General features: G+C 41.5%; 1 long non-coding RNA gene across 1 annotated transcript; it reads left to right on the top strand.

Annotated features, from left to right (window-relative positions):
* The first annotated feature begins 2,029 nt into the window (after window positions 1–2,029).
* Window positions 2,030–14,321, top strand: LOC143267836 (uncharacterized). Its single transcript, XR_013043416.1, has 5 exons — window positions 2,030–2,160; window positions 4,736–4,862; window positions 13,560–13,592; window positions 13,811–13,928; window positions 14,026–14,321. It is a non-coding gene; the product is annotated as an uncharacterized LOC143267836 (long non-coding RNA).
* The last annotated feature ends 882 nt before the right edge of the window (window positions 14,322–15,203 follow it).

The following is a 15,203-nucleotide window of genomic DNA, read 5'->3' as shown; positions in this document are numbered from 1 at the left end:
TCTCTGAAATGTCCTCACCTCTGTGAAAATTGAAGTTGAGTTTACTACAAGGCTTTCATAATGCATTTATCAGCTCTTAATCTACTTTATCCAGTGTCTGGCTTCATCCCTGACACGAGTTGGGAAAATGTTACCTTTATGACTAAACAACAAAGTGGGCCCTATGGTCCACAGACATTAAAGATATCTTGCATTTGGGTGGCTGTCTTGGGCCCCATTTCCTAAGGTTATCAAGGAAAGAAAAACCCTCTAGTCTCACTTCCTCTTAATTGACTTCTAAAACTCACTAATTTTAGAAGTCACACAGCTGGACCGTGCATAATTTACTCTCCCACTGTCTTTCCCATAGCAGACACCTCTGACTGAGGTCATCTAAGTATGGTATAAGAATCTTTCCCACCTCTATCCTTTGGAGAAAGTTTTTCCCTCCTGCCCTTCGGGAAAAAGTACCATTTGCAATCCTCCATGCTCTCTGGGGACTTTAATATCCTAACAATTAAGGGACGGATTAACTATTCCTGGGGAAAGGAACTCAAAAGGCACATGTTGAGATTTTCTTTTGGGTTACGTTACAGAACCCTAAAAATCCATTCATATACAGACAGATAGCAACAGCTTGTGCACTGGTAAGACAGACCACTGAAGATTTGTAACCACCAGGTGTCCCTCCCAAATACCCTCCCACGAGTCCATAGATACACTGTCTGGAGCCCCAGGGAAACTGGTCTTTGCTGGGGGAACTACTCCATCTTCGGTTTGCTTGCTTTCCAAGTAAACCATTTTCCTTGCCCAAATAACTTACTTGTAAGTCACTGGACTTTTTGAATGGAGCAGGGAATGTGGGTTTTACAGTTACAGGAAATTCCCAGATCTGGCTCATGTTCCCTTTTCTTTGGAATACATGGTAAATCTGTGTGTGTGTGTGTGTGTGTGTATGTATAGAGCAAAACTTTAGCCATACTGAAGCCCTTTAGTTCTATCTAGATAGAAGTCCACTTTGGGTAGGCAAAGATGAATTCTTGAAGGGTTGCATCTCAACCCTTCCTTCTGTTCCTCTTTCTCTGACAGTTACCATCTGTGGAGCTGCCCCAAGAGGTGGCTTTTAGTGCTCCACTTCAGTGAATACCTCAGGTAGCAGGACACATGTCACAGCCCTTGTGGAGATCTAGGAAGCCAGAATTCCTCAGGCCTTGGCTGCAGCTGGTCTTGCAGCTTATAGGCAGACACGATATTGGCATTTCTCAGCCCTTGCCAGTGCTAGTGATACAGCAAAACAACACTGGTGGGTCCTCCTTTAGGACCTTTGACCTTCCTGGGCATGGGATTTTGATCAAATTTATAGTCCCAGGAGTGAATCCTCTTCTGGGGAGCAAGCCTCAAACCCAACCAGAGTTCAGGTGGCTTCCCCCACACCAGTCATGCCAATACTGCACTAGTGGGCACATTTCCCTGGCAGTTCAGTATTTTAGGAAGCAGGGTCCAGTGCTGGGTACGACCACTGATAGCTTTTCTCCAGTAGGCTACATAGCACCTTCTGGTGCTGTGAAAGCTAACCATCAGGGACGTTTCCTGGTCAGGTCTAGATTGATTTGTCTATTGATATCCTGCAACCAAAGTGTGTAGTGTCTTTAGCAATAGGGCCTTACCATCTGGTTATGGTGGGACAACCCAGCATTGCTCTGTGCTTCAGAACTGTGGGTGCAATTTGTCTAGCTACTTCAAGCTCCCACTACTGTGCCTTCCTCCATTGTAATGGACTGTAGCCTCAGACTCTGAAATAAAATAAACCCTTTCTCCCTTAAGTTGCTTGATTGATCAGAAAATTTTATCAGAGTAACTGAGACATATGTTCTTTTTTTTTTTTTTTTTTTGGTTTTTTTTTTCGAGACAGGGTTTCTCTGTGTAGCTTTGCGCCTTTCCTGGAACTCACTTGGTAGCCCAGGCTGGCCTCGAACTCACAGAGATCCGCCTGCCTCTGCCTCCCAAGTGCTGGGATTAAAGGCGTGCGCCACCACCGCCCGGCGAGACATATGTTCTTAAATTCCAGCAGAGATGTACAGACCATGAATTTTTTCAGCTTGAGACTCAGTTCTGTTATTTTTCGTTCCTGATGTCTTCTTTGAGTTGGAAGTTAGTTTGACGGCACCCAAACTTCCTGAGGTAACTCTACTCTGACACTTATCATCTCCCATTCTGGCTGACTTTGTCTCTCTATATTCTAAAAATCCCTTCAAGCACAATCGGTAGATCCTCCCGCCACCCCCCCCCCCCCCGCCCCCAGACAGGGTTTCTCTGTGTAGTTTTGGTGTCTGTTCTGGATCTCACTCTGTAGACCAGGCTGGCCTCAAACTCACAGAGATCTGTCTGCCTCTGCCTCCCGAGTGCTGGGATTAAAGGCGTGTGCCACCACCACCTGGCCAATTGGTAGATTTTTATGATCTAAACAAACAAAACAACAACAAATATGTTTGATAGAATTTATGTGAAGAGAAAAACAAGTATAATTAAATTTAATATTCATTGTAACCTGACTTTTGTTAATATATATTTTATGACTCATAGAAGCAAAAGGATAGTATTGAATGTGTTAAGAAACCCACATATGTGCATGCATGGAGGAGGAAAAGAATGAGAACCAATAATGGAAATATTGGGCCCAGAGAGATGGCTCAACAGTATAAAACTGGCTGCTTTTCCAGAGGACCTGGGTTCAGTTCCCAGAATCCACATGGTGGCTCACAACTGTCTGTAACTTCAGTTCCAGGGGATCCTGGTCCACTAGGCACCAGGCATCCATGAGGTGTACAGGCATCCATGCAGGCGAAACACCCATACACAGAAAATAATAATTAAAAAAAAAAACCCAGGATATCCTGGGGCTAGAGAAATGTCCCAGTAGTTAAGAAGAGGGTGTAGTGTTTTCACAGAGGACCTGAGTTCAGTTCTAACACTAATGATAGGTGGCTCACAGCCACCTGTATTTCCAGCTCCAAGGGATCCAACTCTCCTGGTCTCTGTGGACACCATGCTCTCATGGGTGCACACAAAAGCAAACACACACATACAATTAAAAATAAAATAATTTGTTTTATGAAGCAGGATCGCCTAAGAAAATCCTGTAACTTTATCCTGAGGAGGCTGAGGTGGCAGCAGCATGAGTTTGAGATCATCCTGGGCTACATAGTGAGACCTCATTCAGAAAAAGAGGTCTTAACAACCGAAGGGGAAAAACGGACAAAGAATCCAAAGCGGGATCTACAAAATAAGTGGAACTAATGAGCAAACACACATCTCTCCTTCTTAGTATCAACTTAGGTCAACTTAGTATTCATAGAAATAAAATGTAAGAGAAGGTTGTGATAATATTTATACAATTCATACAGTGAAAATGGTTTTACAATATTATCATGGATTTGAAGGGAATACTGAAAGGCACTCTTCTAAAGTGCTGGTGATTTAAGTAGATAATCCTTTCCCAAAGGACAGTCTGGCAGTGCATACAAAGAATATAAAAGGAAAAACATAATAAAGCATTTCAATTCTGTAATTATTCTTTAAGAAATTGATCCTAAAAAGGCTGCTGGATTAGAGGATAAAGATGTAAGTGTGCCCATCATTTACAATAAAAATACAGTCAAAGCATCCAACAGCAGGTAGAAAGTCAAATCAGTGCAACCCACCCATAATGAAGGAATATAAAATACGACATTAGTGCACATGAATGCCCAGGAAATCATGACATAGAAGAAGCCCCACATACTTTATTTACATACAGAGAAAATAAGACTTAATATTAGATATCTCTAAATAGTATGGCAGCCGGGTGGTGGTGGAACATGCCTTTAGTCCCAGCACTCGGGAGGCAGAGCCAAGTGAATCTCTGTGAGTTCAAGGCCAGTCTGGTCTACAGCGCGAGATCCAGGACAGGCACCAAAACTACACAAAGAAACCCTGTCTCAAAACAAACAAACAAACAAACAAAAAATAGAAGTATGGCTGAAGATTTTTTTAAATCCCTTCTTCATGGCCAAAGATTTTTTTATTCTCCATACATTTGTGTTTTTTAATTAATTAATCAATTTATTGTATGTGTATGTAATTGATCCCCTCCCTCTCTTTCTCTCTCTGTCTCTGTCTCTGTCTGTCTCTCTCTCTGTCTCTGTGTGTGTGTGTGTGTGTATAGGTCAAAGGACAGCTTGCTGAATCAGTTCTCTCTTTCCACTATGTGGATTCTGGGGATTGAATTCCAGGCTTGAGGTGTGGTGGCAAGTATCCTTACCTGCTGAGCCATCTTGCCAGCTCACAGAAAATATGTGAGAGTTTCTACTATAATTAGAAAATAGATATTAATTTAGAAGTAAATGGACATCTTGACTTGCGATGAATGAGTAACCTGAGAAGGAAGGACATGACGTTTGGTCCAAGTGCAACCCTGCCTTGGATGACAAGAGCAATTGCTAGAAGCATTTCTGTGGATACTGTTCTTCGGGAGCCAGAGCTTGACAGAAGTCACAGGAGGAGAAAAAGTGGGTAGCGTCACCACTGCCACTGCTAAGGAACTATGATGTACAAGTGAAACAGAAGCCAGGGACAGACTGTTCTGCCATGAAAGGTCACCCCAAAGTAAGGCATCAGTGACAAAGACAGCCAGTGCCTTTTCAATCGTCGAGGTATTTTATAGAAGCCATAGTCTCTATCCCAGGGATGATTTCTCAGTAGTTCTGATCATTTCTAGGAATCTCTATCCAGCATTCCACCAGTACAATTTACAGGTACTCCTGAGCAGCCAATGTCTAAGTCACTGCATCGTTGGAAGAGCTATTGAAGATGGGTCACAAAGATAAAATGGCACTGAGAGAAAGGTATTTCTATCTGTGTTGTGTAAATTCAGAAATGTTTATATATGTTAGAGATTCTATACTGCCTTATCGGAAGTATGACGTGGAAAATCTAATCTTGTGCCTAACAGACACACCATGTGGACAATAATTAAGTCTCCAAAGGACAGAAATAGCTCAGTGAGGATGGAGTAGCTGTTGATGGTGTGTAAAGCAAAGGAAAACAACTCCCAAAGAATTCAGATAGCTAACGAACACAGATTCAATTCTGGGGAAGAAACCAAAGTTATCAGCCCTGGCAGTGGCTGAGGTGCTATCAAGGACACTGGGCATCTTGAAGGTACAAGTGAGCAATGCCACCCTGTAGGAGGAAAAGAGATTGCTGGAAGGAAGGAGGGAAGAATGTAGCTGAAGTTTTCCTGTATCCCACCTAGTCCATAGCTGCTCAGACCCAAGTAAATACACAGAGGCTTATTTTAGTTAAAACTGCTTGACTATTAGCTCAGGCTAACTACTGCCTTGCTCTTACACTTAAACTCAGCCCATTACTGTTAATTTATATGTCACCATGTGTTCTGTGGCTTTACACGTGGCAAAAGGCTTGAGCCATGGCCATGCAGTTATAATTAATATAAGCCTCTGTGTGTCTACTTGGGGGATGCGAGTGAGAGAGATTTGTCCCAACTGCTGGCAGGCCGGGACACAGGAAATCTTCCAGCTACAGAAGAAGGATGAGGAAGTGTGGCAGGGCTCCGTGTGAGGTGTCCTTATTTGTCACAGGTTAAAACTTGATCATCACAAGTCAGTAGAATCGAGATGAAAAATATACATCTCCTTATTGCAGAGATTTTTGGGAGCCAATGCATTTCATAAAATCACAGTTTTGTTGTTTTGTTTTTATTTCTGAAATCACACGGATCAGTGTAGCAACAAACTATTATGACCTAGTAAAATTTTTGAAAACTAAATGAAACAAATTCTTTGGAAAAGAAACTCTTAATATGGGAAGTTGGTTAATAATGAAACATCTTAAAAAAAAAAAAAGACCAGAAGAACATCTGGAGTTCAAAGGAAAAGACAGCACACCCTTCAAGGGCTGTGAGTCCCTTGTCTACAAGGTTGATGGAATCAAGTGTGATGGCACACTTGGTTGACCTGGTTGACCCTAGAAACGATCAGCACAGTAAGGAAACACTGTAAAGAACAGCTCTCAGAAACATCCAGATTCTTGGACTAAGATCCACTCTACCCATTGGTCCACTCCCCACCCCATTCCCCAAACTGTTAATAAGTATTTTCCATGGACCAGTATAGTTTTTCTTTTCTCTTTGGGGGCCTGCCATCCAGCTCCCAAATAAATACATGGAGATTTATGCTTACTTACAAATGCCTGGCCTTAGTTTGGCTTGTTTCTAGCCAGCTTTTCTTAAATTATCCCATCTACCTTATGTCTCTGGGCTTTTACCTTTCTCCATTCTATATGTCTTTCTTTACTTCTTACTCCATGGCTGTCTGTGTGGTTGCGTGACTGTGTAGCTGGCCTCTGGCATCCTCCTCTCCTCTCTTATTCCTCTCTCTTTTATTTATTCTCTCTGCCTGCCAGCCCCACCTCATTCTCTCTCCTGTCCTAGCTATTGGCCATTCATTTCTTGATTAGACCAATCAGGTGTTTTAGACAGGCAAAGTAACACAGCTTTACAGAATTAAACAAATGCAATATAAAAGAGTGCAACACATCTTGGCATCACTAAACAACTATTCCACAGTATAAATGAATGCAACACATCTTCAACTAATATTCCACCACAGACCAGGCTCTATAGGGTTTACCAGTATCATTGTTTCTCAGACCTCTGATGCCAAATTTGCAGACGTTCAGGAAAGCTCTTCTCTGAAAAGGTGTGAAAAGAACCTTTCCTAGTCAACCTCATCCCATCCTGGCTCCCCGCCTTTCCGCCAAACAGGTTTAATTATTTTCGTAGTACTATGTTCTACTAGAAGTGGAAACAATTTTTGTACTTTTTTTTTTTTATCTCATAGTAGCCGATTGGCACTTGGAATCTCTCTCCACCCCTCTCTGGTCTCAGAGCATCTTAGGCAGAAGGACAATAAGCATCCTTCTGTTAATAATCCTTAGGGAGTATCTTGCTTACTGAAAGCACTCTGTGGCTAGCAGTATTAGGTTTTGCTTATACGTAGGTAGCCCTCTCTGAGCCTCAGTTTCCAGATTAGTACAATGGACACAACAGTATCTTCTGCTCCACAGAACTGTAATGGGAATCAAGTCAGAGCCACTCTGTATCAATATATGTCCCATAGATGACTGGGGCCTTCTGAGTATTGGATGCTTCTTGCTCTGGTAGCAGTATTTCATTTCCCTTTAGGAAATTACCCTTTGACATGTGATTAAGTGGTGCTAGGTCTCCCTCCCTCTTTTCCCAAACCTGCTTTCTCCTGTTGGACCTGCCATGAGCCATATCAGTTACAACCAGGAAGCATTTGCTTGGGACCTCTTACTAAAATAATTGGTACAGCCCTTCTTATTCCACTGGGGACAAGAAGTAACTGAAATATTAAGATCTGAGGTGGAGGGGCCAGCAAGATGGTTCGACAGGTAAAGACACTTGTTGCCAAGCCCTGCAAACTGAGTTTGATCCCTGGAATCCACAGGGCAGAAGGAGGGAACTCACTCCTTCAAGTTATTCTCTGACACATATGACCTATGGTACATGTATGCACACACACACACACACACACACACACACACACACACACACACACACACACTGAATACATAAATACAATTTTTGTTGTTGTTTTGTCAAGACAGAGTCTCAATATGTAGCTCTGACTCTCCTAGAACTCACAGAGTTAATTTTTAAAGTCCTTAAAATAAGATTTGAGCCATAAGGATTGCTCACCTGGTGAGCCTTCCTGCAAAACTAAATTCCCACAGGTTCCTAAAATGTCATCCATGTTCAGACTGCCACTACTGTATGTACCTCTAATGAAAGAAAAATTTAACATAAAATGACAAGTTCCCTTTTGGGTTTTTTTGTGGAAAAAAGAGAAGCAAAACATGTTTTTTAGAATAGATGAAATAGGATAAAACACCAGCGTTAAAAAAGATGAAGAAATCAATGTCTAATCTTAATGATATTATTTGTCATATCAATTGCTGTCAATATTCTGGAGAGAGCACTGAACAGGTGAACTGTTTGGGGGTGTGTTTGTTAGAACTGTAGTTGGCTGCAGCCATTGGCATTCTTTGCTTCATAATTCTGGAGGCTGGAAGCCCAACATTGGGATGTCGACAGGGTTGGTTTTTCCTCGGGCTGTGACGAAAGATCTGTCCAGGCCTTGCTTCTGGCTCGCACAGGCAGGGGATAAGAATGTACCTTAGCTGGTAGAGTGTTTGCCAAGCTTGCAGGAAGCCGTAAGGGTCCAATACCCAGCACAGCATAAAATGAGAAGCATTGTGGTGCATGGCTACAATCAGCGCACTCATGAGTTGGAGACAGGAGGATCAGAAGTTCAAGGTCACTCTGGAGTACATATTGAGTTTGAGGCCATCCTGGGTTGCATGAGTACCTGCCATGAAATAAAATAAAGAATAATAGATGAAGTCTACAGACATATAAATCTAAACATGCATATGTAATCACTAAAAAACAGTGGAAAAACCGGCCACAGATGTCTTAGTGCAAATACTTATTAGATTTTAAATGGCAGGATTAAGGCATGTGTTTATCCTCTGCTTCTGAAAATAGAACTGCTGGCTGAGTAAGTCCCCTGGAGGCTGAAAGGCCAATAACTGGGCAGAAATTCATTATGGTGTCATTCTGAGAACAGCTGCTGCATACAGAATCTGGCCCTCACTGCCCTGCCCGGTGATCAATGCGACTCCTTGGTGCCTTGGGAGCCTCTCCGTCTTGCGTTTCTCCTCACTTAGCATTCTGCTACTGGTTGTGTTCACTCACTCTGTTGATGTATTGATGTTTGTTTCGTGGTTCCGGGTTATGTTTCACCGAGTTTTCAATAGAAGTGTCCCTCCTGGCTCTCTGGTGAATGGATGTCCTTCATCATTTTACCTCCTTGGGACTATTATTCCAATAGCGCATTGCAACTCAATGCTCTTCCATTACAGTCAAAAGAGCTGTATCTGTTATTGCCTAGGATGGAGTCCAAAGCTCACAAGGAAAATGGATAGCATTCCCTCAACTTCAGTATGTGTGTGGAACATTGACACACCAAGACAGATGGCTCCCCTTGGGCTGTGACAGAGCTGCAGTACACTGAGTCATTAGAGTTGTGTCTGCTGCTCCGGGTGCTTTCTCAGCCTGGACCACTGTGTAGTTGGTAAGGACCTCACGAAGACTGAGGAGTTGGACTGGGGCTGTGGTTTGGAGGAGGTTTGTTCCCCCTGAGGACTTGTGTTGGTCTGCAACATAATAAGAAGTAATGGAGCCTCTAAGAGGTGGAGCTTATTTCTCCTGCCTCTAAGGTAATTGGGTCATCTGTGGTGCTGCTTAAGGAAGAGACTAATGTAGTTCTTGTGGGACACCCACTAGTTCTGGAAAGAGTTGTCACAAAAGAGAAACTCTGGCTCCTCCCTGCTGCCTGGCTCCCTGAGGTCTCACCATGTGGCCTGTTCCTCTGTCATGTGTTTCTCCTACACTGGTGCCATTGGCCATGCTATAATGTAGCCAGTTTCTCACTGAAGCTGACTGGATAACAGAATCATACTCTTGGACACCCTGAACAGCATGTTAAATAAGCTTCTGTAGACGCATTGCTAAATGGTCTTATTAATAGAAAACCAGGAGCCAGGTATTGGGGTGAATTCTGAAAGATCAGAGAGACAAAACAAGCCACAGCCAACCTCACCTCACCAGCTTCTCAGCTGATCCTGTTTCCTCAGACTGGAAGCCTCTGAGTCCTCACCCAAATGGATCTCAGCTGAACTGCTAAAAAGTTAAAAGCTTAAAAACCTCTAGTTCCTGGTCCTCACGCCTTATATACCTTTCTGCTTCCTTTCATCACTTCCTGGGATTAAAGGTGTGAGTCACCATGCCTGGCTGTTTCCAGTGTGGCCTTGAACTCACAGAGATCTGGATGGATCTTTGCTTCCCAAGTGATAGGATTAAAGGTGTGTGCCACCACTGTCTGGCCTCTATGTCTATCTTGTGGCTGTTCTGTTCTCTGACCCCAGATAAATGTATTAGGGTGCGCAATATATTGGGGGACACAATATCACCACAAGCTTCTATTCTTTGTAAGTTACCCCTCCTTAGATACTTTGTTTCATCAATGGAAATACACTTGGATGTAATCCCACAGGACCTGCCCCACTTATTTATCTTACCGGTGGGAGAACTTTGAAGGCCAGAGTTGGAAAACATAGAAGCATTATTAATAATATTTCTAACCTGGAAACAACTCAGATCTGTCAATGGTAGAAAGAATAAATTGTAATGCATTTACATAATGTAATTCTATGTAGGAATGTAAAGAAGAAAATTTATAGGTTTTCCAAATAATATGCATATATTTTTAAACACAATTTTGAGGTAAAAAAGGTCAAATGCTAATGTCTAATCTCAGAAAGTCGAAGATGGGATTGTATCTACTGTCTTCCTAGTTCCATGGCCATTGCAGCTGTTACCAGCTATAATGAACTGGACCCGAATATTCCTCCTCCTCTCGGGATGCTCCCGTTTCCTAGGTAACCAGCTCCAATTTGTCATGGTGAAGAATACAGGCTTGTGGAGTGAGGCAGGTCCAGCTTGAGTCACATTTTACTCACATCCAATAATAGCCTTAGCCCATAACAGCACCTATTTTGCTTGGCTTCAGCTTTTCTTTTTCAGAACAGGCAATAATAATAAGAGTTATCTCTCAGATTTGCTTTGAGAATCCCAGGAGGGAACATATGCCAAGTACGGTTCTAATAAAAGTTGATTCTTTAAAAAAAAAAAAAAAAAAGATTCTTTTCCTTTTTCTTCCCAAATCATATTTAAAAAAAAAAAAAAGAAATTCAGGAAAGAGTTCAGTTAACTGACGACTTTGAAGATGTTTGTGTGGGCCCTTTGTGCCTCTGCCTCTGCTGTGGCTCCCCAAAAGTAGTATAAAGGCATGGAGTGTAGAGGTGAGACACAGGCTTCAGATCCCTTTGCAGCCCAGCTGTGCCACCTATAAAAAAAAACGAGGATTAAAATGCACCAACACCAGAGGGCCCACATGAGCATTAAGTAAGTGTGAAATCCATATGACTGGTTTGAAACATACATAGTAGGTCTGGTTGTTGTAATCCAGGACAGTCATAGTTAAACATATGAGCAGAGAAACAGGTGCAGGTTGTATTCCAGTTCTCTGAAAGGCAGCTTTATCGTATGCCAATTACAATTTCCCAAAAATACATTTTTGGTATCGGCCGCATTAATTTTTCAGAAGTGTCACTTGGTGTTAAGACATTATATAGTGGTTTTATTTTCACAGTAGAAAAAAGGGGGCTATTTAAATCTTCTTTTCACAGTAAAAGGTAGGAACCAACTCTTATTTCCTCTGAACCCTATATCCTACATTGTTTATATAATATTCATATAGATAATGTTTAGATTCATTTCACTGAAAAAAAAAAACAGCCTTCTAAGTAGCTATCTTAGTCAAAATTTCAAACTCTGACTGACTGTCCTTCCAGAAGTCCTAAGTTCAATTCCCAGTACCCACATGGCAGCTCACAACTGTCTGAAATTCCAAGATCCAACACCCTCACATGTAAGCAAAACACCAATGCACATAAAATAAAAATAAATAAAACTATTAAAAAATTTCGAGCTCTGAAAATATCGTGAATATTTTATTTAATTTATTTTGAGACAATGCAGTGGCTAATGTTGATTTTCATCTTGACAGAGTCACCTCAGAGACTAGGTTCTGAACATGTCTGTAAGGGATTGTCTGTGTACAATAGGTTAATGAGCTGGGAAGATCCACTTAAATTATGTGTGGTGCTATTCCACTGACTGGGATCACGGACAGAACAGAAAGGGAAAAGTGAGCTGAACAAAGCATCCCTTTCTCTCTGTTTCCTGCTGTGGACACAGCATGTCACCATGCCTGGTTTATACAGGTGCTGGGGATCAAACCCAAGGTTTTATGCATGCTAGGCAATCAGTCTAGCAACTGAACTACACCCCCAGCCCATCTGTGACTATTATTGATGCAGACTGTTGACTAATTTAAATGTTCATTCATTTGTTCATTCTGTCAACATGGTCAACAGGTAATTAAAATATATAATAGATCAGATTATTGTATGTATCATGGAGAAACATAAGTCAGAGAGTGAAAGATTGGGTGCCTTAAGGTAGGAATAGGATCTTCCAACTTCAAATGGCATGGCACAGCTAGAGAATGACTCACTAAGAAGGAACCCACTCACAAGAAAGGGCCTTAGAGAAGTTAAAGACTGCCAAGTGGACGTTTGATGGAAGAGCAACCTCAGATGTGGGAATGAAATATGCAAAGACCGAGCAGTGAAAGTGTACCTGGGAGGTTCCGAGAATGGCAGAGGCCAGTGTGGCTTCATTGATCAAGAGCCGCAGTAATAGTGCTACCGGAAGTTACAGGAAGTTACCGGAAGTCAGAGTTTGGTCTGGCTGTTTCCGGATTCCATTGGTGGCCCCTACTCCAAAGAACTGAAGACAAGGGTTCATACAGATTTACAAAACCAAAATTATAATTTTACTTGGAGCAAAGAGATAGTGCATATTAAAGAGAGATACACTGTCAAGATTGGCAGCTGTGATGATACTTAAGAGCCCCGTATTTCTTGCTCCCTGTAGATTTCTATTTATAAACCGCGTCGTTCTCATTTATTTGTAGTGCTATTTTTATGGTGTATAAATTTCCATGAATATAAGCATCTGTTTATAAACCCTTTTCTGTTTCACTGATCCTTTATTCGTTCTTTAAAACCCACACTTTCGTACTCCTATGAGCTCTGTATTTTGCCTTATGGACAGGACAAGTTTTATCTTCTTTATTTTTAAAATTGTGTGCATCTACTTATTTGTGTATGTGGGAGGATGCTTGTGGAAGTCATCCCTACTGCCAACATTTGGGTTCCCCAGGACCAAGCTCAGGTTGTCAGGCTTGGCAGCAGACACCTTTCCCTGTTCAGTCTGCTCATCAGTCCTTTTGTTGTTCAAGGACTGAAGCCGCTATGGGCATGGATGCTCACAAAACATTTTAGAATAAGTTACTGTGGTTTCTCTGAAAGGAAACTTAAAAGTTTAAATGTTACTGTTTTGTATTTAGGTGACTTTAGTTTACTTTGGAGAACTTCCACATCCTGTAAAATTAAATCAACCCATTTAGAATCGTTTGCATATGTGATCATCAGTGCCTTTTATTATCACTTAAAAATCCCCCCAGCTGACTGGATATGCCAGGTTATATCAACTTTGATACTTTATTGCTTGGCTTCTGCAGCTATTTTGTCTTTAAAATGTTTCCAGTTGGTTAATGCCGACAGCAGGGGGATGCTATATTTTCAAGTGGACCTTATACGTAGAAACCTGTGGAAAAAGATCCGTTCTTACAGTTTGTAAAAGCTCTTTATATATTGAAAATGTTCACTGTTTATATGTCATAGATATTTTTTCCCAGTTTGTCATTCGATTTTTAATTTTGTCTTTTGTATTTTTTACATTTCAGAGCTTTAAATTGACCAAGGAGTCGATTCTGTGGGTAATAATTTGTGCTTTCCTTTCTTTCATAAATGATACTTTGCAAAATGTATTGCATTTTATTTTGTTCTCTTCTGCCCTTGCAATTTGCTTTCCCAAAATACAGAACGCCAAACCTGTCAAAAATGTGCGTTTTCACTTTTGGTCCACTAGGGGCCAACACTTCCTTGACAGACACTGCTGGGCCGTCCTAAAACTTGTATTTTTCTCTCTGAGGAGAAAGGAGACTGGTTAAGGAAACCTAGCTGAAAATAACTGATTTCCATTCAAGTTGGATGGTCAGCAATGACATAGAAGAGTCTGGACAAAAACCACAAGCTACTTCTGAAAGCAAGAGGTGAGTAAGGAAGTGTCAAAATTGTTTTGAAATGAACAAAAATAAAGACACAAAATAAAATTAAGACAATTTGAAGTTTTGTTAAAATTTAACTTAGGAGGAGAAACGACTAAAGGAGGATCCAGTTTCTACTCAAAACCCACATGAAGCGCTAGTGAGTAAAAAGGAGATAAAAACAGCAGCAATGGATTTTCTTCTTTCCCCTTTTCTCTTCTGTCAGGACATGTGTGGGGCTAGCCTGCTCCCACATCCTGTAGGACTCCTGTGCAGGTCACTGGGTAGAAAATGATTCTCAAACCCCAAACAACACAGAACAGGAGGGGTGGCTTCAGTTCAGTGAGCACCTGTAGACAAGAATGCTCCCGAGGGACAGAATGAGCTCCGAGCAGGAGATGGAAGGTGATTTTCTCTCTGAATCCTATTAACGTTCTCAAAATCATATTTATAACATGAAAGCAGACAAATCTGTGAGAGAAAGGAAAGCATAAGGGAGGGAGGGAGAGAGGAAAAAAGGGAGGGAGGGAGGAATAGAGAGAGGTAGGTGAAGAGCGGGGAGGGGCAATTAATTCACAAGGCTATGATCCTTTTATTGGTGAAAGCCCAAACAACACTTTTTTTTTTAAAGAGTTCCTTATCTATAGATGGCTTCTTATATTTAGGTCTGGTGTGGAGGGATCAAATAGCCCACATGCAAACTGCTATAAAAAGCAAGTACTGTGGTTACAAAGGCACACATACCAGCTTGGGACTTTTCTGAATGCCCTTCTTAAGTAGGGCAAGTACGTCATATCAAATATGAGAGCTCATCCCATAAAAGGAATTTATTTTTACATCAATTAAAATAAATGTATGGGCTGGGGAATGTAGCTCAGTTAAGCAGAGTGCCTTCCCAGCATGCATGAGGCCCTGGGTTTAATCTCCAGCCTAGCATAGATCAGAACACAGGTGTACACCCATAGTCCTAGCACTTAGGAGGGGAGGCAAGAGGATCAGGGTTCAAGGTCATCAGGTATTTAGGGAAGCCTAGGCTAGAGACCCTGTCTCCAAACCAACAAACATATAAAGGATAAAGTTTGTTTGCATATAAGATAAAGTCCAGTTTTAAAAACAAAATCTTTTATTTAATATTTTATGACTTCACACATGCAAATAACACATCTTGATCCTATTTACCCCAACTCCTCTTTCCCACCCCCCTAGGCACCCCAACTTTCTCTTCCCACTTCCCCATAAAGAATAATTTTAAAGGCTGAACTAAAATATGTTTTGAACATG

This window comes from Peromyscus maniculatus, chromosome 11 (genome assembly GCF_049852395.1).
Source record: "Peromyscus maniculatus bairdii isolate BWxNUB_F1_BW_parent chromosome 11, HU_Pman_BW_mat_3.1, whole genome shotgun sequence".
NCBI classification, from domain to species: domain Eukaryota; kingdom Metazoa; phylum Chordata; class Mammalia; order Rodentia; family Cricetidae; genus Peromyscus; species Peromyscus maniculatus.
Note: the sequence above shows the minus strand (reverse complement) of the source record. Positions and strands in the feature narration are given on the sequence as shown.